A 27478-nucleotide genomic window follows, 5' to 3' on the forward strand; every position below is an offset into this window, starting at 1 on the left:
AAGTTTAGGCAGTTAAGGAGCTGGAAAACAAAGCTAGTGATAGTGTAATAGAACAAGGGCCATGTTCCAGCTCCTGCAAGCAGCAGAACTCAGCAGCTTCAGCCATGTGGCTCTGGCTTTAGAACCCAGAATAGAAGGGATGACTGAGACAATTGATGTTGGTTAACTGGAGCTAAGGAATTAGTGGTGATTAAGAAGAGACCAGCATCACTGAGGTGAAATCTTCTGGGAAGTGTTTTCTGAGAGCAGAAAGAGGCTGTGTTCCAGAGATAGCCAAGGTTGTACCTCATGCTACAGCTGTACTTGGTGATGTATAAGAGTCACGCAGGTGGTTTTGAAGGTATCAAGGGGTCATGAAGAGCAGCTGAGGCTAGGCACTGTGAGAGGCCATGGGAGTCGCTTGGTGAAGGTGCAGCCTCAGTTGCAGATGACAGCCTAGGACCGAAGAGGTCATGCAAAGGATTTGAGACTTGGCACCATGAAGAGAGCCTATGAGAAGCTATTGGTGAAGCCTAGTTGCAGCAGAAGACCCTAGTGTATTGGAGATGACAGTATCATAGTATGATCACCAAGAGCAGCAGTGGCAATGGAGTGGATCAACCTGAACATAAGAGTACTACAGAGTGCAGAGCTGGAGAAGAGAGCTTTGGAGGAGCCCGGAAGATCATGTGTGGATCCCAGACACTGGAACAAGAAACTGTGAAGCTGCAGTTGACTTGGGGACCCCAAGATATTAAAGATGCCAGAGCATGGGATGTCTGCCAAGGAAAGTGGCTAACAGGGAGTGGAACCAGCCCAGGAGACAGAAGTTTGTTGCAGTCAACAAAGATGAAATGGAGTGGAGATCTGAAGACCCCTTTGCCATCAGACATGGAGATGAGAGTTTAGAGTTTGCCCAGCTGGTTTCCTGTCTTGCTTTTGGGATTACAGTTAAGTGATAGGATGACTCTCAGAAGAGACTTTGAACTTTGGACTTTTAACAGTTGAGACTGCTATAGGTTATGGGACTTTCAAAGTTGGACTGAATGTATTTTGCATTATGCTATATTTAGGTTTGGCCCCCATAAGCTCATGTTTGAATAAGCCTTTGGGTGCCAGGTAGTGGAATGTGATGGTTGGCATATGCTTGGCCCAGGGAGTGGCACTACTGAGAAGGTGTGGCCTTGTTGGAGGAAGTGTGTCACTGTGGGGAAGGACTTAGAGACCCTCCTGCTAGATGCCTGAGGATGCCCAGTCTGTTCCGGGCTACCTTCGGATGAACGTGTAGAACTCTCGGCTCCTCCTGCACCATGCCTGCCTGAATGTTGCCATGATCCCACCTTGATGACAATAGGCTGAACCTCTGAACTTGTAAGCCAGCACCAATTAAATGTTGTCATTTATAAGAAAAAAATTTTTGTATCATTGTTTCTGTGGTTTAAGAATGTGGGTATAGTTCAACTGGGTAGTTTTAGCTGATAATCTCTCACACGACTGAAGTCAAAGAAGCTGGCTAGGGCTGCTGCAGTCATCTGGAGGAGTGTCTAGAGAAGGGCTCATTTTCACGGTGTCTTGCCTGTTTACAAGATTCTGGTCTTCACTGGCTATTGGCTGAAGACCCCACTCTTGATAGTCAGTTTGTTGGAATTGAGAAGTGTGTGACTGGTAGGGCACACTTCTGGGTGTGTCTATGAGGACATTTTCAAAGAGAATTAACCAACAGGAACCTCACCTAAACGAGGGCGGCACCATCCCCTCGGCTGGCGGCTGGGTAGATAAGAGGTGAAAATGAAAGTAAGCCAGCCAGCGCCCATGACGTTCTTTCTATAACCCCTGGCAACTGTGATATGAGCTCTTCTGTTGGGGTTGGGGATTTAGCTCAGCGGTAGAGCGCTTGCCTAGCGAGCGCAAGGCCCTGGGTTTGGTCCCCAGCTCCGAAAAAAAAAGGAAAAAAAAAAAAAAAAAAAAAAAGAGCTCTTCTGCACCATGGTGGACTAAAACTTTGTAACCAACATTCCAAATACAGCTTTTCTCCTTTAGATTTGTCCAAACAGATATTTTGCCACAGTGATAGGAAATCTGAATACCACAGATAATTAGTACCAAAAGATTAAATGCTGTGGCATTTAATCCTGACTGCACGGTTAGGTCTTTGTGAGAAGAATTCATAGAAATTTCAAGAAGCAGCCTAAAGAAAGAGTGTCGTAAGCCAAGTTCAATGGGCAGACCAAACTGCTGCAATGGAAATGGATAGAAAAGGCTACTCATGGAGTTTCCGATGCAAACAAGGACTCTATCGGGAATTGGACTCAAGGCCACAGGTGACATTCTTTTTTTTTTTTTTTTTTTTGGTTCTTTTTTTCAGAGCTGGGGACCGAACCCAGGGCCTTGCGCTTCCTAGGTAAGCACTCTACCACTGAGCTAAATCCCCAGCCCCCACACGTGACATTCTGATCAGTAACTTGTCTATGTTTTGTCCTGTTCTGAGACTTTGATTGACATTGAGTTTAAAGATGGCGGACCGTGGGCTGGAGAGATGGCTCAGCAGTTAAGAGCACCCAACTGCTCTTCCAGAGGTCATGAGTTCAATTCCCAGCAACCACATGGTGGCTCACAACCATCTGTAAAGAGATCCGATGCCCTCTTCTGGTGTGTCTGAAGACAGCTACAGTGTACTTATATATATTCACATATATATAACTGGCGGACCAGTTCGGTGGAAGAGATTTCAAGGCAGTTCAGCAGTCAGGCTGCCGTTTACACTGGGATTTGGTATTGTCCTTGTTAGCTTTAACCATCCCTTAACACAGCCTAGAGTCAGCCGAGAAGGAAATTACAGCCGAGGGATTGACATGATTGTTAATCGTTGGAGGCGGGCTCAGCCCGTTGGCTCAGCACCATTCTGTGAGCACAAAACTAGCTGAGGATGGCTGAGTGTCGTTTCTCCATGACATCTGCTTCGGGTTCCTGTGAGTGGCTACCCTGGCTTCCCTCGCCGGACTGAAACCTGTGAACTGGAATAAACTCTGTTCTCCCCTAATTGCTTTTGGTCAAGACTGTTCTGTCACAGCAATGGAGGGGAAACTAAAACAAATGATGAAATAAAGTGGAAAAGCTTGCTCAGAAAAGGAGCACACGGATAGGCAGGACATGGCTCTCAGAGATTAGAACAGCTTAAAGGAACCCATGGACCTCGAACCAGGAAAAAGAAAGGTGCCGTGTCCTGCACAGCTTGCGCCTGAAAAGCTGACTGGGGTAAGAGACTGGAGGAGGAACAGACAGACATACAGATACACACAGAAAAACTGGATTTGGGTGGGCTGTACACACTCTGCACCAACCTCACAACAAGCCTGAGCCTCGGCACGTTCGTTATATGCAACAGGAGGTGTTAGCCAGTCTGGGCATAGGAGGGCTCTCCAGGGAGCAGTCTCAGGTGCAGTCATTCGGGAGGAGGGAGCTGCAGCTGCTGGTTTTGCACCTCTGGTGACCTTCCAAAATGTGCACTCAGATGCGAGGATGGTTTTGCCACTCCCATGGACCTGAGGCATCCGAGTCGTTGGCCATGCCTGTATCAAGCAATACCCGTGCATGCATGACTTCATCTCTTTACACATCGACTCGGGCTTCCTCTGCCACCCACAAGAAAGAGATTCTTCAGGTATCTCAGAAACTGGCCAAACCCATTCGTTACCGGGTCAAGAATATAAGAGAGTGAAATCATTTGGAAGACCTTTGGGGTTTTGTTTTGGCTTTGTTTTTTTTGTTTTTGTTTTTGTTTTTGTTTTTTATTTATTTATTTATTTATTTTATGAGAATGGAGCTTCTGAATCTTTCCACTTACTCAGAGCTGCTTAGGAAATTGTTACCCTAGACTTTGTTTGCTTGGCCACCCAAGTACTCGGTGTGGTCCATGGGAGCCCGGCTACATTGCTAATAGGCAGGAGACCTTGGCGTTGTCCAGATGACCATGGTTTGGGTTTGTGAGATTAATGGAAGGCAAGAGTGATGGGATCATGGAGTCTTCCACCCAGATCTTAGAGGAAGGACGAGGAGGCCAGACAGTGTGTGGCAGGGCTAGGGAGCATGCAAGCTGCCCCTCAGAAGGCAATGCATAAAACTGAAGACAGTGGAGACTCCAGGAAGGTAGACATGCCAAGACCACGGGGCAGCTGGTGAAGAAGCACTGCCAGCCCAGAGTAGAACCAGCTTCAAACAGGCCACATATGGGTCGCAAATGACAAAGTCAAAAAGTGGAGCTGTCCCAGCCTGTGGGAGCTCACCTGTGATGCTGGGACATGGGGCTAATGTTTGCCCTGCCGCATCTTGACCTCCGTTTGATCCATTGCTTCCTCTCTGTTCCTCAGACTCTCTCTTTTGTAATGGGAGTGTTTCCTCTGTGCCTGTATGACAGGGGCATATCACTTGTCTTTTATTTTTCTCACAGCGTTGAATCTCACCGAAGACTTTGAGATTGAGCAGTGAACAGTCTTGGAACTCTTAAGACTTTGGGGACCCTTGGAGATGGAATAAGTGTGTTTTGCATCATGATCTGAATATGAGCCTTTCGGGGGCCAAAGGCAGAATGCCATGGCTTGGATGTGCCCTGTACAAGCTCAGAGGCTGGTTGACCGATTCCCAGCTGCTTGGCTTTTAGGGGAGTGCCTGCATCTGGAGGGTTATAGCTAATCAATGCATTACTCCCCCGATAGACTCATAACGTGATGACATTATTAGCAAGTCATTCAAAGATGGGACTCCGGCCACCCTCACATGCAGCCCGTCAAACTGGCTAGGGTAATCAAAGTGCTGGGCGGGACTGGTTCTCAGGGACAGAGCACACAGCTGCATGTGGAATTTCTGAATGACACGAGCTGCTCTAGCATCTGAACATCAAAAGCCCCGCTTGAGAGGGCGCTGTGCTCAAATAGAGTTAGAAAGAGAGGCTCGGAGATTGCTCTGACCTTGCTGCTGGGTCCTGGATAGTCACCACTTAGCCTATGGGATGACCTGCCCCTGTTACAGCATTTGTACTGTGTGTGTGTGTGTGTGTGTGTGTGTGTGTGTGTGTGTGTGTGTGTGTGTGTGTGTGTGTGTTTTCAAATGGGAATCAGGACCTACTTGGAGAAAATAGGTCACTGGTATATGTGCTCAATGGTTACATCTCGCCTGAGCCCTCTCTGTAATTTACTTTCTCTGTCCACCATGAGGCAAAGAACATCTTTTCCATAATCTCCCACTACTGTGGTGTTCTAACCAAGTACATGGGCAAGCCATGAGCCAAAACTTTATTCCCCTAAAGTTGTTTGTGGGTAGTAATGTGTCATGGCGATGAAAAGTCCCACTAACACACTGACTGTGTGCATCTCCCTGCTCTAACACAAGTCACAGCGACTTTCCCCCTAAAACTGAGCAAGAACAAGCAGCTGTAAACAGAGGCCGTGGTCTTTGTGTAACCTGATCTTTGGTAGCCCATCACTGTGCTATGCTCTGCCTGTTAGACATCCCTAAGCTAGGCATGGTGGCACATGCTTCTAATCCCAGCCTCTTGGGTGGCTGAGGCAGGAAGATCATAACTTTAAGACTAGTCTGGGTAATGTAGTGAGAACTTCTGTTTCAAAATTAAAAAGAAGAGGTTAAATCCAGATCACACTTACGGTGAGTCACAAAGACAAGAAAGGTAGGGATCTGCCATCATTTCGGAAGTATCCTGCCCGCTCCTTGAGAAGGTATTGTGAGTTGAGACTTGTAAATAATATATATATATACATGGTAATTTTTTTCTAGTAAGCACTCAAAGTTTATTATCATTATTGTTTCTGTTATTAACAGTATTGTGTATTGATTATATCCATTTTCATGTTTGGCAATATAGTTAAGAACAAAAGAATGACATCTAAAAATAAAGCTATCATTTGGATTGTGTGGCTGGCAATTTCTAGCAAGAAATAGAAATCTGCCTAAATGAGGTAGCATAGGAAGGCATTAAATAGGGGTTCATAACTAAGATGCTTAGGAAAGGAACTAGGGGTGGTTCATGCTCCAGAGTGAGAACAGCGGGGACTCCTAGCTGGCAGACTGGTCCTCCGCAACCCTACGTGGGCATTGTTGTTGTTTTTAACTAAGGAACGGGTGCACTGGTGAAAGGCATTTGTGTTGCTCACACCTTCTGATTACACAACCGACGGCCGACTGGTGGTGACGCCCAGGCTCATTGGTGCAGAACCCATGCAGGTACCTGCTGAAGGCGGGGCAGACACTCAAAGGCACAGAGCTTTTCCGAAATCATTCACAAGATGCAGCAGCCATCGGAGAGGAGATGGTGAGGAAAGCGGCTCCAACTGGAGGTTCAGAGAAAAGTGCAAACAGTATAATGACAGAGAAGAGGGGTGCTCCACATGGGCAGGTGGGGTACCCTTCCAGGTGTCCGTATTCATGGGGCGCTCCTGTGGAAATATCAGTGGTTTGATATTTCCCATTTCATGTGTGCGCGCGCGCGCGCGCGCGCGAGAGAGAGAGAGAGAGAGAGAGAGATGCACCCCCAGTAGGGTCTTTTATGCCCATTCTCACTCCTGGGGAGATCTTTCTTCTCCTAACATGGAGTGCCTCTCCTAACTTGTCTCTTTTCTTCCTTTTTTCTTTTCTGGTGATCCTCTGTATTTAATTACTGTCCCTTGCATGAATTTTGGGGAGGGGTTATTTAGTGGCAGATAGGCAGCTAGCTAGTGGCTATACCACTAAAGAGAGGGACCCCCTCACCTCAGGGCATTTGAATAGTTTTGTTCCCTGCTTTAAGACTATAGACGTGCAGAATCCTGCAAAGGTCAAGGAGGGCTGGATTTATTTAAATTATCTATTTCTTATGGCAATTGACATTTACTTTTATTTTCTTTTTTTTTTAAGATTTATTTATTCATTTATTATATATAAGTACACTGTAGCTGTCTTTAGATACACCAGAAGAGGGCACCAGACCTGATTATAGATGGTTGTGAGCCACCATGTGGTTGCTGGGAATTGAACTCAGGACCTCTGGAAGAGCAGTGGGGAGCTCTTAACCACTGAGCCATCTCTCCAGCCCTACTTTTATTTTCAATAATTTATTTTTATTGAGTATTTGCCCCCAAGGATGTATGTGTATTGCATGCATGCCTGGTGCTTGCAGAGGTCAGGAGGTTTCCCATCCCCTGGGACTGGAGTTTGAGGTGATTGTGAGCCGCTGTATGGTTGCTTCGTCTTGAACCTAAGCCCACTGCAAGAGTAGCCAGTGTTACTAATCACTGAGGCGTTTATTTTTTTTTTCTTTTTCTTTTTTTCGGAGCTGGGGACCGAACCCAGGGCCTTGCGCTTGCTAGGCAAGCGCTCTACCACTGAGCTAAATCCCCAACCCCCATTTTTTTTAATGTGAGGATGCTGTTAAAGCATTAGTGGTCTAGATGATGATGGGGCTGGGAGAGGGCTCAGTAGTTAAAAGCACTGACAACTCTTCCAGAGGTCCTGGGTTTGATTCCCAGCACTCACAACCAAATATAACTCCAGTCCTAGAGGATACAGTGCCCTCTTCTGGCCTCTGTGGGTGCTGCATGCATGTGGTAAACACATAAAAATAGTAAATTGTTTACATTTTTAAGATAAACATTTTTAAAAGGAGATGGGGGACATTTATTAAAGTATTCCCCAGATAATTTTGAAGAGTTATGGACAATAGGAAATCAGAGCATAAAGGAAGACTAGCAATTAATGTTTACTTAAATGAACTCATTCCCAGGAAGGCCTATGACATAAATATTAACAGATCCCTTGCCAGGGACATATAAAAGGTAACAAAATCTTAACCCATAACTGAAGAAACATCGGGGAGATGCTATTTCAAATTTGTGGATTCTGGCATGAGTGTGTGCAGGAGACTGGCACACACAGGAAGCAGACACGCTCTCTGCTTTGCTGTCCGCAGCGTACAGGATGGCCCTCCTCCTAGTTCTTCCCCAGTTCATTTTCTTTTCTTACGTTTATGGCTTGTTAGCATCTGCATCAGCGCAGGAAAAGCTCTAGAAGATTGTCCTACATTCTTTTCTGATACGATCAGTCATGTGTGGCCTGTGGAGAAACAGGAGGGGCTTTAGGGAAGAGCTTCACACTCACAGTTCCCAGAAATGAGGGAAAACACCTGCCATGCAGGCGTACACGGAAAGGCGTGGCCAGGAGGCACCGGGGAGGGAGTGGAGGGTTGTGGGGTGGGGAGAGCTTTGGTCAGGGCTTTCATTGAGGTTTGTGCTGGGAGAGTGAGCAGTTTAGACGTTGCAGTTTGAATCGTTCTGGATGACTTTAAGACCTAGGAGTGTTCTCTGGTTGCCTGGAATTTGGTCCTGGGGTGGTGAAGGTTGGAAGAATTTTGCCTCTGGGTTGTAGGGCAAATAGAAGTCTGGCTCTGGCTGGTCGGTTTGCGTGTCACAATGCTGTTCTTGTCGGGAGCCCCTGTAATCTCTAGGAATTGGAGCTTGCCCAACAAGGCAGACCTTTCCAAGCCACAAAATGCCAAACGTAATAAACAATTATTGTACGCAAACCAGTTGGCGCCAGGGAGAAGTGTAAGCAGGAACTGTCGTGAGGGAGGTGCAAAGAAGGAAGCTTGGGCCTTAAACACGCTCGGAAATCAGACGAGGGTGTATAGGAAATATCTGGGTACCATGTGATTTGTTCTAAGGGAAGAAACTGAGACCTATGAATATGACAGTGTGTGCCTGCTGTCCTGGTACTTGGAAGGCTGGGATGGGGATTTTGAGAGCTCAGGACTGTTAGGACAGCAAGCACAACTCAATGAAGATATGCATACCCATCTGAAAAGGAAATGGAAAAGGAAAAAGAAAAGGAAACGGAGATGGGGAGGGGTCAGTGGGGAGCAGAGGAAAGGGAGGAGGAGGAAGAGGAAGAGGAGCAGGAGCAGGAGGAGGAGGAACCCACATAAAATACTGCTTGTCATGACCCTGGTTCCCTGGGGCTCCCTGGCCAGCCAGCCTTGCCTACTTAGCAAACTCCTGGCCACCTAGAGACTGTCCCAAAACCCAAGGTAGGTGATTCATGAGAAATAGCACCTGAACTGTGTCCCTGGCCTCCACACAACCATGCACACAGACACTTGCACAAAAAATTTACAAATTTTAAATATTAGACTATCCAAAAAATATGAAAAGTTAATAAAGATAGAAGGGGGGATAGTTATGAAAACCTGTAATTGGCAAATACTTTTATTGTCTGTTCAAATACTAAACCTAAAATTTTTATGAACCGAAAGTGTATTGATGCTTTTTTTCTTTTAACTTTTTCTTTCTTTGGACGTTATTTGACAAAATACAATATGGCTACAGGAACAGCAAGCTGCAAAGACAATGGAGGAGAAAACACCTGGTTCTACTTCATTTATAATTAACAGGAAGGCAAGCCGCTAAATTAATAACAAATGGGTCGGCTTCAAGGGAAGGCCCTTTCCTAATGACCACACTTTTGGAATTCCCACCCTCTGTTCTTCAATGGGCACGCCTGCTGTGTCTTGAGCCAGCAAGAGTCAGCAGAAATGAGCAGCACAGGTGCATGCAAGAGCCCACCTTGGAAGTAGCGGAAACTGGGTTGACTCGACATTCTGTGCAGAAATCCACAATATGGTTCCTACAGATGGCACAGATGCCATCAACCACAATCTCCCAGGCCACAGGGCCACTGCCTTCCACCTTTTCACTTAAAAGTGCTTCTTGCCTCAGCCTGCTGTTGTTGACACTGCGGGTATCCAGGCCCATCGCTGCCACCATTTTTGAAACATAATGATGTTTCCTTTTCAAGATAGCAGATGTTCTTATCTTGTCTTTGATTTGATTTCTTTGGTGCTGTGTGTACATGTGTGCATGCCATGGCTCAAATGCCATGGGTTGTGCGTGTGGGGTGGGTGTGTATGTGGGGAGTGATTAGAGGACAAGTTGAGGAACTGGTTCTCTCCTTCATTTTGTGGGTCCTAGGACTCAAACCTGGGTCTTCAGGCTTGGTGGGTGGGTGCCTTTGTTGACAGAGCAGTTGCACTGGCCCTGGCCCTGGCCCTGGCCCTGGCCCTACCCTCCTTATATAGGATGAGAAACAGCTGCCACCGGTTAGCCACCTGGTGCCACCTGAAATATTCAATAGTTTACAAAAGGAAAAGCTCCCTTCATCTGTCCCTTTAATGTAAAGTGACATTTTACTACTACAACAACAACAACAAATGGCTTTTGAAAACAAGTTTGAAGTATAGAGAGAATATTTATTTAAACAGGGGCCTGAAAATGTCCAGCCTATGGTCCTATTATGGACCCCATGTATGCAGATACATATGTATATTGATAATACATCAGGTTCTAGTAGCTTATAAGGGCAGTGATGGACTTCACTGAGGAGAAACATTTACCTGCCAAATTTCAATAAAGCCCCCGTGGATCGCTGTGGATGGGACTGAAAACATAATTTCCCAGGGCTCAGGAGTGCTCAGAACCTTTAGAGCTTGGTCCCTTCTGCCAGGCCAGCAGCATAATCCAAAAGCAAGCAGTAAACTCAGAATCAGACTTATAAATCACTTTACCAAATAGTGGGACAGTAAAAAGATCGGTGGCTCCCAGGGGTGGTGGTGGTTCTTAGAATGGTGGGTGTGTTCTGTAAGATAATAGGATGGGTTAGTCCATGTTACTGTGCACTTGTCAAGACCCACAGAATAGATACCACCAAGAGTGGAACCTGAGTGAACTTCAGAAGTTAGCAATGAAGTATCAGTAACAACAATGTATTGGCAACAACAATGTTAACACTAAAGTTAACAATAATGTATCAGTGTGACACCTGATGGATTTCTCTAATAGGAGATTCTGCTGAGAGGAGAAGGGAGATAGACTCTGCTCTTGGTTGACATTTCTGTAACCCAAAACTGCCTCCCAAAATAATGTCTACGGATTTTAATAGAAGCAAGCCAGCCTTGAGTGTTTTTTTTTTTACAGATCTATTCATTTATTATATACAGTGTTCTGCATATATATCTGCATGTCAGAAGAGGGCACCAAATGGTTGTGGTTGTGGTTGCTGGGAATTGAACTCAGGACCCCTGGAAGAGCAATCAGTGCTCTCAATCTTTGAGCCATCTCTCCAGCCCGATCTTCTGATTTATTAACATGAGAACACTCACTCAGAGTATTAACAAAACAGTTGAAAACATTATTTGTTTTCATTTGTGCTTTTATATATGTTTAACAATGTGTTACGTGCATTATTAGCTGTGCTTTGATATAATTTAGAGGGGAGCCCATGTCACTGTGGAGATGCAGCCTTTACACTGTTCATTCACAGAGTGTGGCGTTTTCTGGATCACAGCTTTCCTAGTAACCGAGATGACTCAGAACATGTCTGTGCTTCCCCTGGGGAGGCCGCAGGGGCAGTCACTGTCCAGAGATGAGCAGTTACCCAGGCTGTGTTCCTGGGCCTATGGCAACACCAGCAGGGCATCTTCTAGGAAAAGGAGTCCAGCAGAGTGGCAATCATTCATGGCCAAGGAACTTGGCTTCTGTGGAGGATCTAAAAGACTGAATTTCATGACCTGATCGAATGCAGGCAGCCTGAGAAACAGGTGTGGGTCCCCAAAGCAGGAGCGGGGAAAGAGACTGACTTTAAAAGGTTGTTAACAAGCCAGGGGTAGCCTGTCACCATCCAGCCCCAGGGAGGTAGAGGCAGGAGGACAGCCTGGGGTACATTATGAGAAAGAAGCTAGTCTGGGCTTGTCTAAGAAAAGGGAAGGGAGGGAGGAGGCATCAGGAGGTAGAGGGGAAGGGCAGTATGAGAGCAGGAGAGAAGGATAAAGAGAGAGGGGAAGAAACAATAATAGCAATGAGTAAATGAGGGGCAGAACCGTGGGCTAATTGGCAAGGCCAGCCAAGCTTTCCAATGGGCAGATTCCCTCAGTGAGGTCAGCTTGGCAGCACATGGGGACCGGCAAACCTTTGCAGTCTCCATCTTTGAATTCGGGCACCAACCTGAGAGGCGTGATAGAGCCTGGGAAGATTCGGGGTAAGGAAAGGGCGGCTCCTACCCTCTCATGCATCACAGAGGACTGGGAGATCAAATGACCACAGCCAGTCCTGTGCTCCCCAGGGTACCCCCCTGTGCTGGGCAAGCCTCTAACGCCAGGCTCCCAAATATTCATGTCCTAAGATGGTGTCCTGTTAGACATGGCAGCATGTCACACAGTGTGCAGAGGGCAAACAGGAAGCTGGGGCTGCCTGAGAGGGACTGTGAGGGAAGGTGGGATGGGACTCAGGTGGCCGGCCTGCTGGGCCCTGAAACAGAGCCACAGGCAAGCTTGGACAGTCACTGCCTGGAGAGGCAAGTCTAAGCCATGATGGGGCAGTGCAGGCCGTCCTTGACCTCAGCCCTATTTCTCCTGTTGTCCTTGGACACCCCAGCGCTACTTCTTGTGCTTCTGGTGGCGACCATGTCTTCTTGTGCCTCTGTGCTCTGCTGGGGCCGTCTCTTCAGCCTTCTCTTCCACTTAGGAAGCCATCTCTGCTCCAGCCTTCAGAAGTGACTGTGACATCAACGATGACTCCTCTGGGCTCCTTGGCACCCTTGATATGCCAACTTCTGAAGAGAGCCTCTCTACTAGAACTCTTTCTAGATCCATACCCCCTCTCCCCAAATCTGAATTCCTCAAGTATAAGGGTTTTTTCTTGTTGTGGTTGGTTTGTTTTTTTGTTTTGTTTTGTTTTTTTTTAAATTTCTGAGTCTTTCATTCACACAGATGCTACTACTTGAGGCCTTGTACTTGAGGCCTCTTAGGGTTTTTATTGCTGTGAACAGACATCATGACCAAGGCAGTTCTTATAAGGACAGCATTTAATTGGGGCTGGCTTACAGGTTCAGAGGTTCAGTCCATTATCATCAAGGTGAGAGCATGGCAGCACTCAGGCAGGCATGGTGCAGGAGGAGCTGAGAGTTCTACATCTTGTTCCAAAGGCAAACAGGAGCAGGCTGGCTTCCAGGCAGCTAGGACAAGGGTATTAAACCCCATGCCTCAGTGACCCACCTATTCCAACAAGGCCACACCTACTCTAACAAGGCCACACCAACAAGGCCACACCCACTCCAACGAGGCCATACCTCCAAAGAGTGCCACTCCCTGGGCTGAGCATATACAAACCACCACAGAATCCTTTCTGGAAAACAAGTTTGAGAAACGGAGAGGAGACTGCAGAAGCGAGAAAGAAAAAGGACATATGCATAGTGGCGCACCAAGGAGGCTGAGGCCAGCGTGAGCTAGTTTCAGGGGAAGATGAGGAGACAGGGGTCCTAGAATCTGAAGAGAGGAGCTGAGAAGTAGGAGGCTGGGGACAGTAGATGTTGACACAGCGGGTTCATGTTGGGTTGTGGACTTGTCTCCAGCATGTCCTGTGACAGGGAAATACACCCTAGCTGCAGTTGCTTGAGGCCATATGGAAGCCATGCTGCTTCCTGGTTGGAACCACAGAACAGACTCTGGGGAAGGGGCTGTCCATGCCAGGCAGGTCAGCCTCTGGAGTGATGGCTGATTGGTTAAGGACTCTCTCTGATATGACTGCCACTACCAGCTTGGGAAACAGTTTCTTAAGGAACTCATTCCCCTGTGGTTAATAGGGAAGGAGATGAAATAGGTTTTGTCTGATGAGAGACAGATCCAAGCCTTGTGTTAGGGTTTGAATGTCAACTATTCCCCACAGGCTTCTGCTCTGAGCGGTTATTTCCAAACTGGTGGCACTGTTTGTGGGGCTGCGGATCCTTGAAGAGGTGCGGTTTGATTGGTGGTAGTGACCCAGTGGGGGTTTGCCTTTGAAGGTTATTAGCCAGGCTTCTAGCTCCTGCTGCTGCATGTTTCCTGGTGGGCAGTCACATAGCAGAGTCTGCCTCATGGTCTGTAATGCCTGCCCCCCAACTTGACACATGAGCACCATATGGGGTGCTTGTTAAGACTGCAGGGTTGTGGGCCCTACCTATACTCACTGAGCCTGGGCTTGTACCTTAAAAGATTCCTAAGTTCAAGTCGAAGAATCATTGAGAAGGCCTGTGACCACCACAGTAATACACTAATGGCAACTTATTGTATTGGAAAAGTGTCAACATGGATTAAGGGTTCTACACACACACACACACACACACACACACACACACGTGTTAAATAAGTTGGCAATTCACATATTGTTCATCAGAAATATGTGTAACTTTTACTTGTCAATTAAAAGTGAAATTGTTTAAAAAATGTTGGAGTTAGAGAGGTGATCAGCAGTTAAGAGCTCTTGCAGAGGACCCGGGTTCTGTTCCTAGAGTCTACACAGTGCCTCACAGCCATTAGTAACGCCTGTCCCAGGGTGTCTGACACTCTCTTCTGGCCTCCATACAGGGCACAGATATTCACACAGGCAAAACACTCCTAGGCATAAAATAAAAGGGAGAAAAACGGTGATAAAGAAGCCTGAGATGTTTGCAGGAACTGATTTTGTCACTATGGACGAGTCACTTACGACCCTGTGTTTATGCCCTTGTCCAGTACTTAAATGATAATGATGTAACAGCCCCTGGGGCCTGGCTCAGCACCTGCAGTAGGAGCAGTAGACAACCTGGGTAGTGTCCTCATTGCTCGGAGTATCAGTTTTCCCCTGTTAAAATCAGAGCAATGGGTATCCTAGCCCACAGGCATGCTGACGTGTAGAGGGAGACGTGTGCACCAGGGTCCGGCCAAGCCTGAAGTTGAAAGCTCATTTTAGCCTTATCAGTGGGCCGAGGAGACCACGGTGTGAACTCATGTATGTGCTGCAGGGAGTGCTTGATTCTTACTGCTGGTCCAGCAAGGGTGTGATTTCTGGGAGCTGGACAGTGAGTACTACAGGGGGACGGGACCCACACCTTTGTAGGCAAAGGAGAAAGGGATGGGGAGCCAGGTTTGGGAGGTCAGACGCCTACCCCGTTTGTTTGTGGATTCCCCATTAGATTCTAAGCTGCTTAAGGACGGATCCGTCTTCTTTATCACCATAAAGTTTGTGTGGCTCTAAGAGCCGTAGTTCTCAGCCTTCCTAATGTTGTGACCCTTTGATACAGTTAGTTCCTCAGGTTGTGGTGACCCTCAGCCAAAAAACGATTTTGTTGATACTTCATGACTGTAAGTCGCTGCTGTTATGACTCTTAATGAAAATACCTGTGTTTCCCAGTCGTCTTAGGCAAAGAAAGAGTTGTTCCACCCTCTATGGGGGTCATGAACCGCAGGTTGAGAACCACTGGTCTAGAATTTTGTTCGGTGGATAATAGGTATATATTCTAGGTGTATGTGAACAAATACAGAATAGAATGATACACTTATATACAGGATTCCTAAGAGGAAGACCCTTCCCCGTCCTCTGCCTTTCCAGGCTGTTTTGGTGATTGTGGGGATCGAACTCAGGGCCCTAGATGTGTTAGGCAAGTGCTCTCCCACTGAGCTATAGCCCAGTCCTTCTCTGAGCTTTCGGCCTGCACACTGCAGTGTCAGGGGCTGAAGGGAAGGCATCATCTATCATTGTGGCCACTCACAGTCTATTCTCACAGCGCCTTCTGGGGAGCCTGGGATTTCCAGAGTCTTCCCACAAAACCCACCAGTCTGTCTGTAAGCCTCCCAGAGAACCTCCCCTCTCAGCCAAAAGCGGGGGACACTGTGAGTTCAGCTTTGACTCCAAATCTGGAAGAGACCATTTCTAGTCAAGGGGGTCAGCCACAGCAGAGGGTGTGGGGCCCGGTCCACCACTGCTGTCTTCACAGTGTTTTCAGGGTTTCACTTTGGGGTTGGGTAGGCATATTCCTCTCTCTTGGCATACAATTTTCTGACTTCCTGTGTGGCATTAGGTTAATTGTTTCTCTCTCATGAAAACTGACTTCCTTGTTTCCAAAATGTGGATGCTAGAAACTTCCTCATGTCTTACTGCTGTGGGGAAGAAAACAGAACCTGCCTTGGAGCACCCAAATGAGGCACTTGAGAGTCTGGGGTACCAAGATGCTACTCTAAGGCTGTGGTGTGAGCATGACCAGCTCAGACACACTTGTGCCAAAGGTAAAGACTAGGACTGTGCCCACGAAGGAGCCTCCTTCCCATTCCCAGACCTGACAAGACAAGTTCTGCTGCTCTACGGACCACCTCATATCTGAGTCGGGATTAGGGTCGTTATTTGGGGAGGTAAGAATTCTGCAGCTCCTGGACCAGATTGGGTACTGATGCTATCCTGGCTACAGGAGCACCAGCTTCTCAGGCAGGCCTTGAGTTTCCGTGGGATATCAGCCTTTTGGAGCCCTCTGGGAAGGGTCTTTACATGTGGCAATTTAGAGCATGGGCATGGGAAGTGTTAATGTTTTTTAAAGTCCTTTGTCTCTTCTCACTAGGTTTCTTTCCCATTATAGCCTCAAACATTCTAGGGTCCTTAAACTCTTGTAAACAACATCCCTCTTCTTCTCTGTCAGGAGTCCTGGGGTGGAAGGAGGGGGCCCAAGTCTCAGCATGGTCCAGAAATCACATGGCCAGGTACAAGAGCTGGTTTGGAAGCCTTTGAAAAAGTGAAGCAAGAGAAGGTGAGGAGGCTTTCAGGAGACCCTGGGGCCCTTTCTGCTTCCTTCGTCTACAGCTTTCAAAGCCACTGCGACATACTCCCCGACTGCCACCCATCCACACACTGGAGCAAGCGATGGGTGTGCTGGAGGGCACAGCCCCATCTCCTCACTCCTAGAGCATTTCTTTTTACCTGACACTTCCCGTACTCATGCTGGGTTTCTGCTGTGTCAGGGAGTCTACTTTCTTAATGGTTCATACATCCTCCGGGGCAACAGAGAGATGACTTGTTCAACAACATTCTTGGTTGTGGGGCTGTTCTGGGTGTTAAAGAGCTTTCGTGGCATCCCCAGTCTGGTCCTGTAGGTGTAAGCTGGACCCACACATACACACAAGCTGAGACTCTAAATTATCGTCTGATCCAGATCATACATGATTCAATGGAGTTCAGTGATGTCTCCAAAGGGCTCCAACACCTCTTGGGCAAACCACTTCATCTCCTGCTGTTTTACTGATCGCTGCTATCTCAGTCTCTCTCAGCTTTGCAGAGGCAGGACCTACACTGAGTTCTTCGAGAGGCTTTAAAGTTGCAGAGAGCAGGTAAGGGCAGCTACTGTTCATTCCTAAAGGCAGGGATGCCCCCCCAACCAGACCTTCAGGGAGATCTACTTGACCAGGGCTGAGGGGAGGGGAGGAGAGGGGCAAGGAGCTCAGTGTGCCTGGGTGGTTCTGTGTCAGCTAATCCTCTGGAAGGATTCTGACCCAGACACTTCCTACAGAAGTCGCGGCTTCCCTGATTCACACATTTTAGCCGAAGTCTCTCGGTTATAAAATCACAACTCCGAACTGGAAAAAATGAATTCTCTGTGTGCTCAGGGCCAGCCAGTGAGCTACTTTACCAGAAGATGGTAAAGAACTAGAGATATAGCCTTAAATGGAATGAATATGGCGTACCCCCTCCTCCCAAGGATCAGGGATCACAGGTGGGTGGGGGAAAGAGTCAGCTACTGAGAGAGCAAGAATCAGTTTTCTCTAGCAGTGTGGCCTCAGGTAAGTGTAGAAGGCCACACTTCCAAGAATATGTAGACATACTGTTGACAGCAGCAGCAGCAGGAGGAGGAGGAGGAGGAGGAAGAAGAAGAGGAGGAGGAGATGAGGACACAGAGTTAAGTGAATTGAGAAGGGAGGACGTGAATATGGTCAAGACAGATATGAGATACTCAAAGAAATATTCGTGTTTGTGTGTGTGTGTGTGTATCCTTTTATTGTTAAAGTTTCTCATTTTTCCCATAAAATAATGGTTTTAATAAAATGGTAAGTTTTAAAACTAGTCCTCTGGAAAAATTATTTTAGATATTTTTTACATGAAACCCTGCAGTCTAGGAATCACTGACAAATCTTGGCCACTCAAGCACAGAACAGGCAGGGCAGACTGCTAAGCCAGTGACAGTCACTCTGTAAGGCTTGGGTAGGAGTCCAGCAGGCAGGATTTCTCTGGCACTGTGTGTTCTAGCATAAAGCTTCCCTTCCTTGACCACTCTTATAATACCACAGGAATCGACCAGAAGAGGCCAATGTGCGTTTGGGCACCAACTCCAGTGGGTTTTATTTACAAGAGAAAAGCCACCGGATAAACAAGAACCCGGGAGCAATTGGAGGATAGCAACTGTGAGATCACCCTAGTCATATACTTGATCCCTGCCCAGTAAATTTTCAAGAATCAGTTAACAAAGAGTAACGCCTTGGACGTGCTGGTAAATGAAGGGTTACCCAGCATCGTGCTTTCTTGTTTCTACTTTCAAGCAGGGGCGGCTAACCTGAAGCCCCATTGGTCAGACGTGTCCTGGGAAAGCAAGGAATATGACTTAGCAGGCTTGTGTGTGATAATATCGATGTGTCAGTGTTGGGGTACACCTCTGACCTTAAGCTTTCGGAGAGAGCTCTTGCTTTAAGCAAGTTTTTTGTGATTTTAGTCGTTGTGGTCCTGCTTTTACTTACTGGATGTAGTACCAACATCTTAGCACAAGAGGGCACTGCTGCCTAGTTTATTTAAATAGGGGTTTTTTTTCTGGGCGTGCCCCTTTTTTTATTTTTTTATTTTTTAATCTTTAAATTTTGTATTGTAGTGGGTACATAAGACTGTCTCACAGAAGTATATATTGTGTTTTGGACATATTCTCCCAACCCCAAGCACCCTCTCCTCTCTCTCCACCCCGCCCGCTGGTGCCTTTGTTCCTTGCCACGGTTCGCTTCTACTTACCTTCAGGTCCTCTTAACACATGTGCTTCACGTATTCAAATAAAATCTAGGACGCCAAAGTGAGAGAAAACATGATTTTTGCCTTTCTGAGACCGATTTAATTCCTTCAGTACAGCTATCGCCAGTTCACCCATTTTCCTTCAGTTAACGTAACTTCACTCTTTCTTAGCGGTCTACACCATTTAAAGCCCCATTGTGTAGTGAACTGTGTGCTGTTCGGCCATCTTCCCGAAATATAGCTCACTAATATCCTACCATAGTCAATGATATTTTTGTGCGTGGTGTATTGTTTTCTAAAGTAAATTTCTCCGAAGCTACATGGTTGGAAGAAAAGTTTTTATATTTTTGTAAGCAGACACCACTAGGCTAGGAGGGAGAGTTTCTTTTTTCAACCTTGGGGTTCACAGTAAAGAAAGCTGTGTTAGCCAGATACCCTCGGGTACCATGAATACAGGGGTCTGGAATAAGAGTCACTTCATCTGTTTGACTTTTCATGAGAGTCAGTTTCGCTGGGATGTTGGCAGAGGCTAAGCCCCTAATATAGCACGACTTAGAAAGAATAAATAATGAAGTCAGCCCAACTCAAGTGAACCCTGACTCAGGCTCACCTGAGTAGAGCCTTGGGGGAATTCGCAAGTAATTATAAGATTTTAAAGGGGTTCTTGCGTTACTAAAGGATACTCTACAGATTTTTTTTTCCACAGAGAACTTCCTAGTAGTATACACTCAAACGAAGTAAAACCTGGGGTTGGGGATGTGCTTGGTGGTGGAGCATTTGCCTAACATGCTTGCATGAGAGTTTGAAATCTAGCATCATAAAAATAAAAATAAAAAACAAAAATCTGAATTACTAAAGTTGAATCAATAGACTACTCTCATAGATGCCATTTCGAGCAAATGAAGTGTGTACTGTTATCTTAAATTGCCTCATATAAAGAAATGGCAGTTCATTTGAAGTGGGAGGCCGTGTCACTGAGGGGGGCAGAGAGCTCTGTAATTTTACACACCTGAAAATTAAATCCGGATGGCCTTAACTGAAAGACCATTTCCCCAACTCACAGCTTAATTCAATCTTTGCAAATAAATATAAGAAGAAAAGGAAGAGGAGGAGGAAGGTGAAGAAGAGGAAGAAAAAGAGGAGGAAGAGGAGGAAGAAGAGGAGGAAGAAGGAGGAGGAAGGAGGAGGAGGAAGAAGAAGAAGAAGAAGGAGGAGGAGGAGGAGGAGGAGGAGGAGGAGGAGGAGGAGGAAGAGGAGGAGGAGGAGGAGGAGGAGGAGGAGAAGAAGAAGTTTCTTTTGGTCTTCATTATTAGTGACTCCTCTATGACTGTGTTCTCAGTGGCCCGACTCCTTGGTATCTGAATGCTGATGTTGGCAGGTCACCTCCTACCTAGGATTGTCTCGTACAGTTCCTTCCTGGAGGACTGGGGCCGCACTCACTTGAATGCTGTGTTAGCGCAGAGCATCCCCCTGGGCTATTATTCAGAAAAAGTCACAGCTCCTTGTTGGAGCACATGTGACAAGAATGGAGTCATGTGAGGAGAATTCTGAGTACTTGCCAAAAAACTCTGAGAAAACTCCAAGAAAAAAGACAAGAGTCTGGTGACCTTAGTCTCTTCAGAGCACGGAACTGCTCTTGGAATGTGTTTCGTGCTCCTCCCAGGTGTAGTGGATACGAGTGAGTTTACCTCAGCTTATTCATTACAACTGACTAGTTACTTGTCAGTATGCCTCTATAGAAAAGCATGCTTCTACCACGTGCAGCCTGCCCACCACAGGCGGCTTGCTCGCCATGTGTGACTTGTCCTTATAATTGTCCACGTCAGTCATGTGACTCATCTTAACCCTCCGAGTGTAAATTGTCCGATGCGCTAACATCAGCTATTGCAGGAGACTTCAGCCTGCATCATGATTTATCAGCTCCGTTCCCCCAGGTCCCACCGCCTCTAGAGCGGTAAACAGCTGGTGACTCATAAATAAGGAGGAAGCAGATGGAACGTTCCATGATTAAAGGTTGCGATATTTTGTTTGATTCTGTAGCTTGATAGGAAACTCTTTTTAGACAAAGAAAACCCCTATTTTTATTTTATGTGCATGAGGGCTTTACCTGCATATATGCCTGTGTACCATGTGCATCTGTGATACCCAGAGAGGTCAAAGAGGATGCCAGAGCCTCGGGAACTGGACTTACCACACGGTTGTGAGCCCCATGTGGATGCTGGGAATTAAATCCGACCCAGGTCCTCTGCAAGAGCAACCAGTGCTCAACCACTGAGCCATGTCTCCAGACCCTGTACTGGGTGGCTTTGTGTGTCAGCTTGACACAAGCTGGAGTTACCACAGAGAAAGGAGCCTCCCCTGAGGAAATGCCTCCATGAGACCCAGCTGTAAGGCATTTTCTCAACTAGTGATCAAGGGCCCATTGTGGGTGGTGCCATCCCTGGGCTGGTGGTCCTAGGTGCTATAAGAAAGCAGGCTGAGCAAGTCAGGGGAAGCAAGCCAGTAAGCAGCACCCCTCCATGGCCTCTGCATCAGCTCCTGCCTCCAGTTCCTAACCTGTGTGAGTTCCTGTCCCGACTTCCTTTGGTGAACAGCAATGTGGAAGTGTAAGCTGAATAAACCGTCTCCTCCCCAGCTTGCTTCTTGGTTATGATGTTTTGTGCAGGAATAGAAATCCTAAGACAGATGCCATCAACTTTGTTCTAACTGGGGATAGTGATGGGGACAACACTCTCAACGGAGTACTCACAGCATATCTGACACACAGTCGATACTGTTGGTATCTATGAAAGAAAACAATTGCTTTTAATGAGGTAAGGTAAAAATATGCTTAGAGTCTTCAAAAACCAAACCAGAGCTTTAAGCTAGGCCTGGCGCCTGCAGTCTCAGCACACAGGGAAACTTTGTCTAAGAGAAAAAGGAAAAGTGTAATGGAGGGAGGCCAACAGGAGGATGAAAACATACGTCACATGGTGGTGATGGCTGTATAGATTGTTAACACATAAAACCCACTGAATTGTGGACTCGAGGAGTTAAACTTTATGGTATGTGAATTATATCTCAATAAAAATGTAACGGAGAAAAATCTAATTATACACACACATACACACACACACACACACAACATTTAACCCTGTCTGGTTTTGTGGTGGTTTGGTTTGCAGAGCTTGTTCTGGGGGTATCTGCAGAGTAGGGATCAGCCCCTTCCCCTCTCATTGCTGCGGAAGATGTCGCAGCCCACACCTATGACTTACAGACTGAGAACCTTTAGCGACTTGCCCAAGGTTCCACAGGAAGTGTGGAAGTCTAGGTAACAGGAAACAGCTGGCCAGCTCCAACAACCGCCTTGGATCAAGTTGAGGACAGGGGTCATAACCATAACAGACGTTGCAGCACGTGCCCGGGTGCAGGTGTGTGGTAGGGAAAATCAGTGGCCAGTGGCTGGGAAGGTTTGCTGGGCATGGGCTTCTGAGAAAAGGCTTGGTGGATGGGCAAGGATTCGTGTTCAGAGATGGGGAAGAAGGGCTCATGGAAGCGCTTTTCCTAGAAGGATACATACCCTCAGGTGATTTTTTTTTTCTAACGAACTGAGGTACTTGTGAATCTTATATTCACACCAGAATTCACTAACACAGTTGAAGTCACTGGTGTCTGTTTCAACCAAGTAATTGAAGGTAGGGCGTCTCCCAGACAAGGACGGAGGGGTAAGAGCCTCCACTTAGGCTGTTTGGCTGTCTATTCGCTCAGTAGAGTTGTTTGGTTTTTTTTGTTTGTTTGTTTGTTTGTTTTTTGTTTTGTTTTTCTCAAAAGTGGTTTTTTTGTTTTTTGTTTTTTTTTTCCTGGCCAAACAGAAACGCTCTTTAAAAAAATTTCTAGGGGCTGGGGATTTAGCTCAGTGGTAGAGCGCTTACCTAGGAAGCGAAAGGCCCTGGGTTCGGTCCCCAGCTCCGAAAAAAAAAGAACCAAAAAAAAATTTTTTTTCTATGGATTTCCATAGCAGAGCCTGTTTGGCTGATAGGAGGACCAGCAAGATTTAGGGAAGAGAGAAGGGGAAGGGTCTGGGGATAGGAACCCAGGTGGTTAAAAGTGGGTTTAAAATTTAATCTTGAAAGTATTCCTGCTATATTGTTTCGGGATTTCTTTCTTTCTTTCTTTCAGTTTTTTGTTTTTGTTATTGTTTTTGGTTGGTTTGGATTGAGACAGGGTTTCTCTGTGGCCCTGACTGTCCACGAATTCCTCATGTAGACCAGGCTGGCCTCTGCCACCCAAGTGCTGGGATTCCTGTGTGCCATTGCCCCCCCTGGCTCAGGCTCATTTCTTGAGTAAAAGTTTGATGGAGACCAAAGGATCCATCTTGCCCAAGAAAGTTAGACTCTCTACTGGTGCTGATTTTGACCCACCCCACACCCAAGGACTTTGTCAAGAACCAGAAAGTACAGTTTGTAATTTCAACTCTTTGTGTTGCAAAACAATGTACATTTTACGTCCTTACTGCATCTCAGTGTTGAGTGGCCTTAGGTATGCTCGTGTGGTTGAATGCCCATCTGTCAGCGCCATGGTAACTCATGGCTCTTCCCTGGCAACCTTAAGTCTTCATTCTGCTTCTGGGAACCTGAGTACTTAAGCTCTCTTGTGTAAGCGAGCTTTTATACTTTCAAATCTTGTATTTTTCACTGACGATAATGTTTGAGCTTCATCCTTGTTGGAGCTTGTGTCAGAATTCCTTTTGTTTTTAGGGGTGGGCAACCCAAGGCAAGAAAAGTTGGTTACATTGTTCTCTTAAAGGTGGATTAAGCAAACCGGCTGAGTACACAGTAAGAGAGCAGCTTTAAGTCTTCAGTAACTTCAGTGTGTTATAAACACTGGCTGTGAGGGCCAGCAGAAGTTCCAGTCTTTGAAAATGTAAGGGATAGTTTCATAGTCTCGCCCTGCCACAGTAAACAGCATTGCTGTGGACAGTAGAATCGGTTCAGCTTCCTGGTTTTGATTTGTACTTAAAAGTGAAATTGTTGGGTCATATGATGATTCTATGTAGCTTTTGGGGAAACTACCAAATTGTTTTGCAAGGCAGTGGAAACCCCCCTGAGGCATTCATCACCTGTGCGTTCACATTTCTATACCTCCTGGTCAGCAACTGCAGAAGATTGTGGGGGAGTCCTGAATGTTGAGGTAAGGAATGTTAATGCCTCTGTGGGACAGAAGGATAGCTCCATGGGGAAGGCACTTGCTGTTCAAGCATAAGGAACCGACTTCTAACCCGGAACTCACAGATAAAGACTAGGCCTGTGACCCGTGCTTGTAATGCCAGCACCAAAGGGTGAGGCAGGACTTGGGGAGTCCTTGTCTGATGTTCAAGGTCAGGATGACAGCACAGTGGAAACACTTGCTCAGAAAGAATGGGGCTTAAGCAATATGGCTTGAATACAGTGTCCTGAGGTGGGAATGTCTGGTTTGTGTGGCTGGAGACTCAGTTGTGTCATAAGACATTTTTTTGGAAGCTGTCTTATGAGAGGATGCTTTGCTGAGAGCAGACACATGATGTTTCTCTGGAGCTTCCTGGTAAGAGGGCACGTGATGTTTCGCTGGAGCAGATGCTTAAAGAGACGCAGGATGTTTGGGAAGAGCATAAATTAACCCGCCCGGACAGTGAGCAGTGCTCCGGCCTTGGTTGGCTTTGCCGATCTTGGTTGGGCTTCGCTGGAGGTGCTCTGGCATTGGTTGGCTTTGCCGATCTTGGTTGGGCTTCGCCTTGCTGGCCTTCACTGGCGATGTTCTGGCATTGGTTCGCCTGGCTTTCATCACTGATCTGGATTACTGTGACTCTGTAGAGAGAAACTCACCAAAGAACTTCCGGTGGTGTTCCAGCTGCTTCCTGTTACTTCAGTGGACTCATGGTGGTCAACAGATTCTCGAGGTTTCTTCTAGATCAAGATACTGATGCTGATTCCTGTTTGGTGTTTTGTTGGTGGTCTGGGCCGCTGACAGAGATTGGAATCACCCCAAAGAACTCCTTCTAAACAGGTCCTCTTCCCCCTTGTCCTATTTTTTTTTTTTTTTTGGTTCTTTTTTTTCGGAGCTGGGGACCGAACCCAGGGCCTTGCGCTTCCTAGGTAAGCGCTCTGCCACTGAGCTAAATCCCCAGCCCCCCCCCCCCCTTGTCCTATTAACCATCTTCCTCCCCTACCCTTTGGCCAGTAAGCTACGAGGAGGTTGAAGGATTTAAGAATCCTTATTAAAGTAGGTTTTGAAAAATGTAAGCCTACAGCATCCCCCACAGTCCTATTGTGGTGGTCCTCTTTGGAAGAATTGTAGTATTTAGAAAGGGTTGAGTCTCAGTGGAGAAGGTGGCTCACTGTGGGTGGGTCTTAGAATTTTATGGCCTGGCCCCACTTCGTGTTGGAAGCACTCTGCTTTCTGAACGCTCTGACTTCCCTGCCGGGCAACGGTTCCTTCAAACTCAGAGCCAAAATCAGCCCTTTCTCCTCTCCTATGCTAAAGACCGTTACTAAGGCACAGGGCTGACTGCCTTGCTTCCTTTCCACTTTGACTCCAACTTTTCCCGTGTAGCTGGTCCTGCCTGAAGACACTTCCGGTGGCACATTCAGAGGTGTGTCTTACTAAACTCCATGTATCTCTCCATCAAGTCACGTTGAGAAATGAAGATTGGCCATCACAGCAGCTTAGCTTTTCAATGTTGTTGATTTTTTGTTTGTTTGTTTGTTTGTTTCTGAGGCCAGGGTATGTTAGACTTATAGAAAAGTTGCACAGGGTACAGAGAGCTCACAAACACCCTTCACCCAGTTTCCCTTCGTGTTGGAATAGCTGCAGTGTGTTTATTAAAGGGAAGTGTTTAAGACTGACCCAGAACCAACTATGACCAAATGTTAGACTTGGTTCAGATCTGCCAGGTCTCTTCCTATCCCAGAGTGTCGCACGGTGACACTAATGATGTACTCTACCATGTCCAGACAGCTTTCCTGAGCTCGATGCAAAATGAAGGACTCCCTTTTCTTTTTTTCTTTTTTTTGGTTCTTTTTTTCGGAGCTGGGGACCGAACCCAGGGCCTTGTGCTTCCTAGGCAAGCCCTCTACCACTGAGCTAAATCCCCAACCCCCAGGACTCCCTTTTCTTAGAGAGGCTTCCTCTTCTCTGCCTGATCTGAGGAGCCCAACCCTCAATCCTCTATCTGAGGAATGTCACAAAGTCCTTGACAAAATTACAGGTCCAGCTTCCTCTCTTCCAGATAAGAACTTGCTCAGCAAGCACCTGGGATTCCTGGAACCCTCTCCATGCAAATGAGGTGTTCCCGGAACACTAAGCCTCAGCCAATGAAACTTCACCCTATGAAGCCTCAACCTAAGAACCCCTTCCCGCTCTCCAAGGTTCATATGCAGCCCTTGATTCACCTGGAATAAAGTGTATGTGCACAAGCTGTCCCATTGAATATCGTCTAAAAGAATTGTTTTACTGAATATTGGCCAAGAGAGCTGTAACACTAAAATCCTCAGAGAAGCCTCCCACCCCCCCCCCCCACTTCCCCTGCACTCACTCCCAACCGGACATGGATCCCGCAGACCTCACCCAATCCACTTCATCCTTCCGGCAATGTGTGCAATGGCACCTGGACTCCCTGAGGGATGAAGCAGAACCAGAGAACCGGGACCCCATGGTGTGCCGGTGGCTCAGCTCCTGTGACGTCAGCTCCTAGCTTCACTTTGCCCTGTGTCCAGTGGGAACCATGCCATGGCAGCCTCCACTTTAAGGTCCATGAGGTGAGCAGGAGGGGATAGAGTGCTGGACACTGAAGCTCATCCTGCTGCTCCAGTGTCCCTGTTCTCATCGCATGACAAGCATCACCACCAGGATGCCGGACCGTCCTGCATCCGCACATGGTGCAGGAGGGGAGGAGGCAGTGGAGAGGATAGGGAGGGAGGGAAGGAGAGAGGGGGGCTCTCTGACATGCCTCTCCTCATCAAAACACACCCCACTCTGAAGCCTCAAAGCTGGTTACCTCCCAAAGGCCCCATCTTCCAATACAGTTACACAGGAAGTTAGGGTTCAGCATCTGAAAGTGGGAACGTAGTAACACAAACCCTTCAGTTTGTAGTGCAACCCAAACGTGCGTGTGCGTGTGCGCGTGTGTGTGTGTGTGTGTGTGTGTGTGTGTGTGTGTGTGTGTGTGTCGATGCTGCCTCAATGCCCCAGTTGGGGAAATTCAGTGTAAAAACCCTCCTCACATCCCTGGAAAACACATACACTCACTGGGCGCTCCGATCCTGAGCCCTGAAAACTTCAATAAACACCTGCCTTCAGTTCTAGGTCCTCATTTCCTCATTTCCTCATTTCTCCAACCCAACAGATGCGCAGACAGGCAGGGCTCACAGGCTGGACCCTGTCATAAACACCACTAGGTGGGGATAGTTCCCAGAAGTCCCTGCATGGGTTTTATTGGTGGCCTTTCTGAAAATCAGGCTTTAACTGAAGGAAGAATGAGACTCTGGATCAAGGGCAGATTGACAGAGCCATTTTTGGAGTTTAATGGAGCGCACATTGGTGTAGTACTGTAGCTACACCGGTCCAAGCTGCCTAGGATTGGGGTGCGGTGGGGAGGAGAACATGCAGGGAGGGGAGGTCACGATTGCATG

At 47.0% G+C, this 27478-nt stretch overlaps 1 long non-coding RNA gene and 1 pseudogene across 1 annotated transcript; one reads left to right on the plus strand and one right to left on the minus strand.

Moving 5' to 3' along the window:
• Nucleotides 1-9465: 9465 nt before the first annotated feature.
• On the minus strand, nucleotides 9466-9785 carry Rbx1-ps2 (ring-box 1, pseudogene 2; annotated as a pseudogene).
• A 14038-nt stretch (nucleotides 9786-23823) lies between these two features.
• Nucleotides 23824-26277, plus strand: LOC108350398 (uncharacterized). The gene is made up of 3 exons (XR_015684948.1): nucleotides 23824-24002; nucleotides 24662-24854; nucleotides 26077-26277. It is a non-coding gene; the product is annotated as an uncharacterized LOC108350398 (long non-coding RNA).
• The last annotated feature ends 1201 nt before the right edge of the window (nucleotides 26278-27478 follow it).

Source organism: Rattus norvegicus, chromosome 3 (assembly GCF_021556685.1).
Source record: "Rattus norvegicus strain SHRSP/BbbUtx chromosome 3, alternate assembly SHRSP_T2T, whole genome shotgun sequence".
Classification (NCBI taxonomy): Eukaryota; Metazoa; Chordata; class Mammalia; order Rodentia; family Muridae; genus Rattus; species Rattus norvegicus.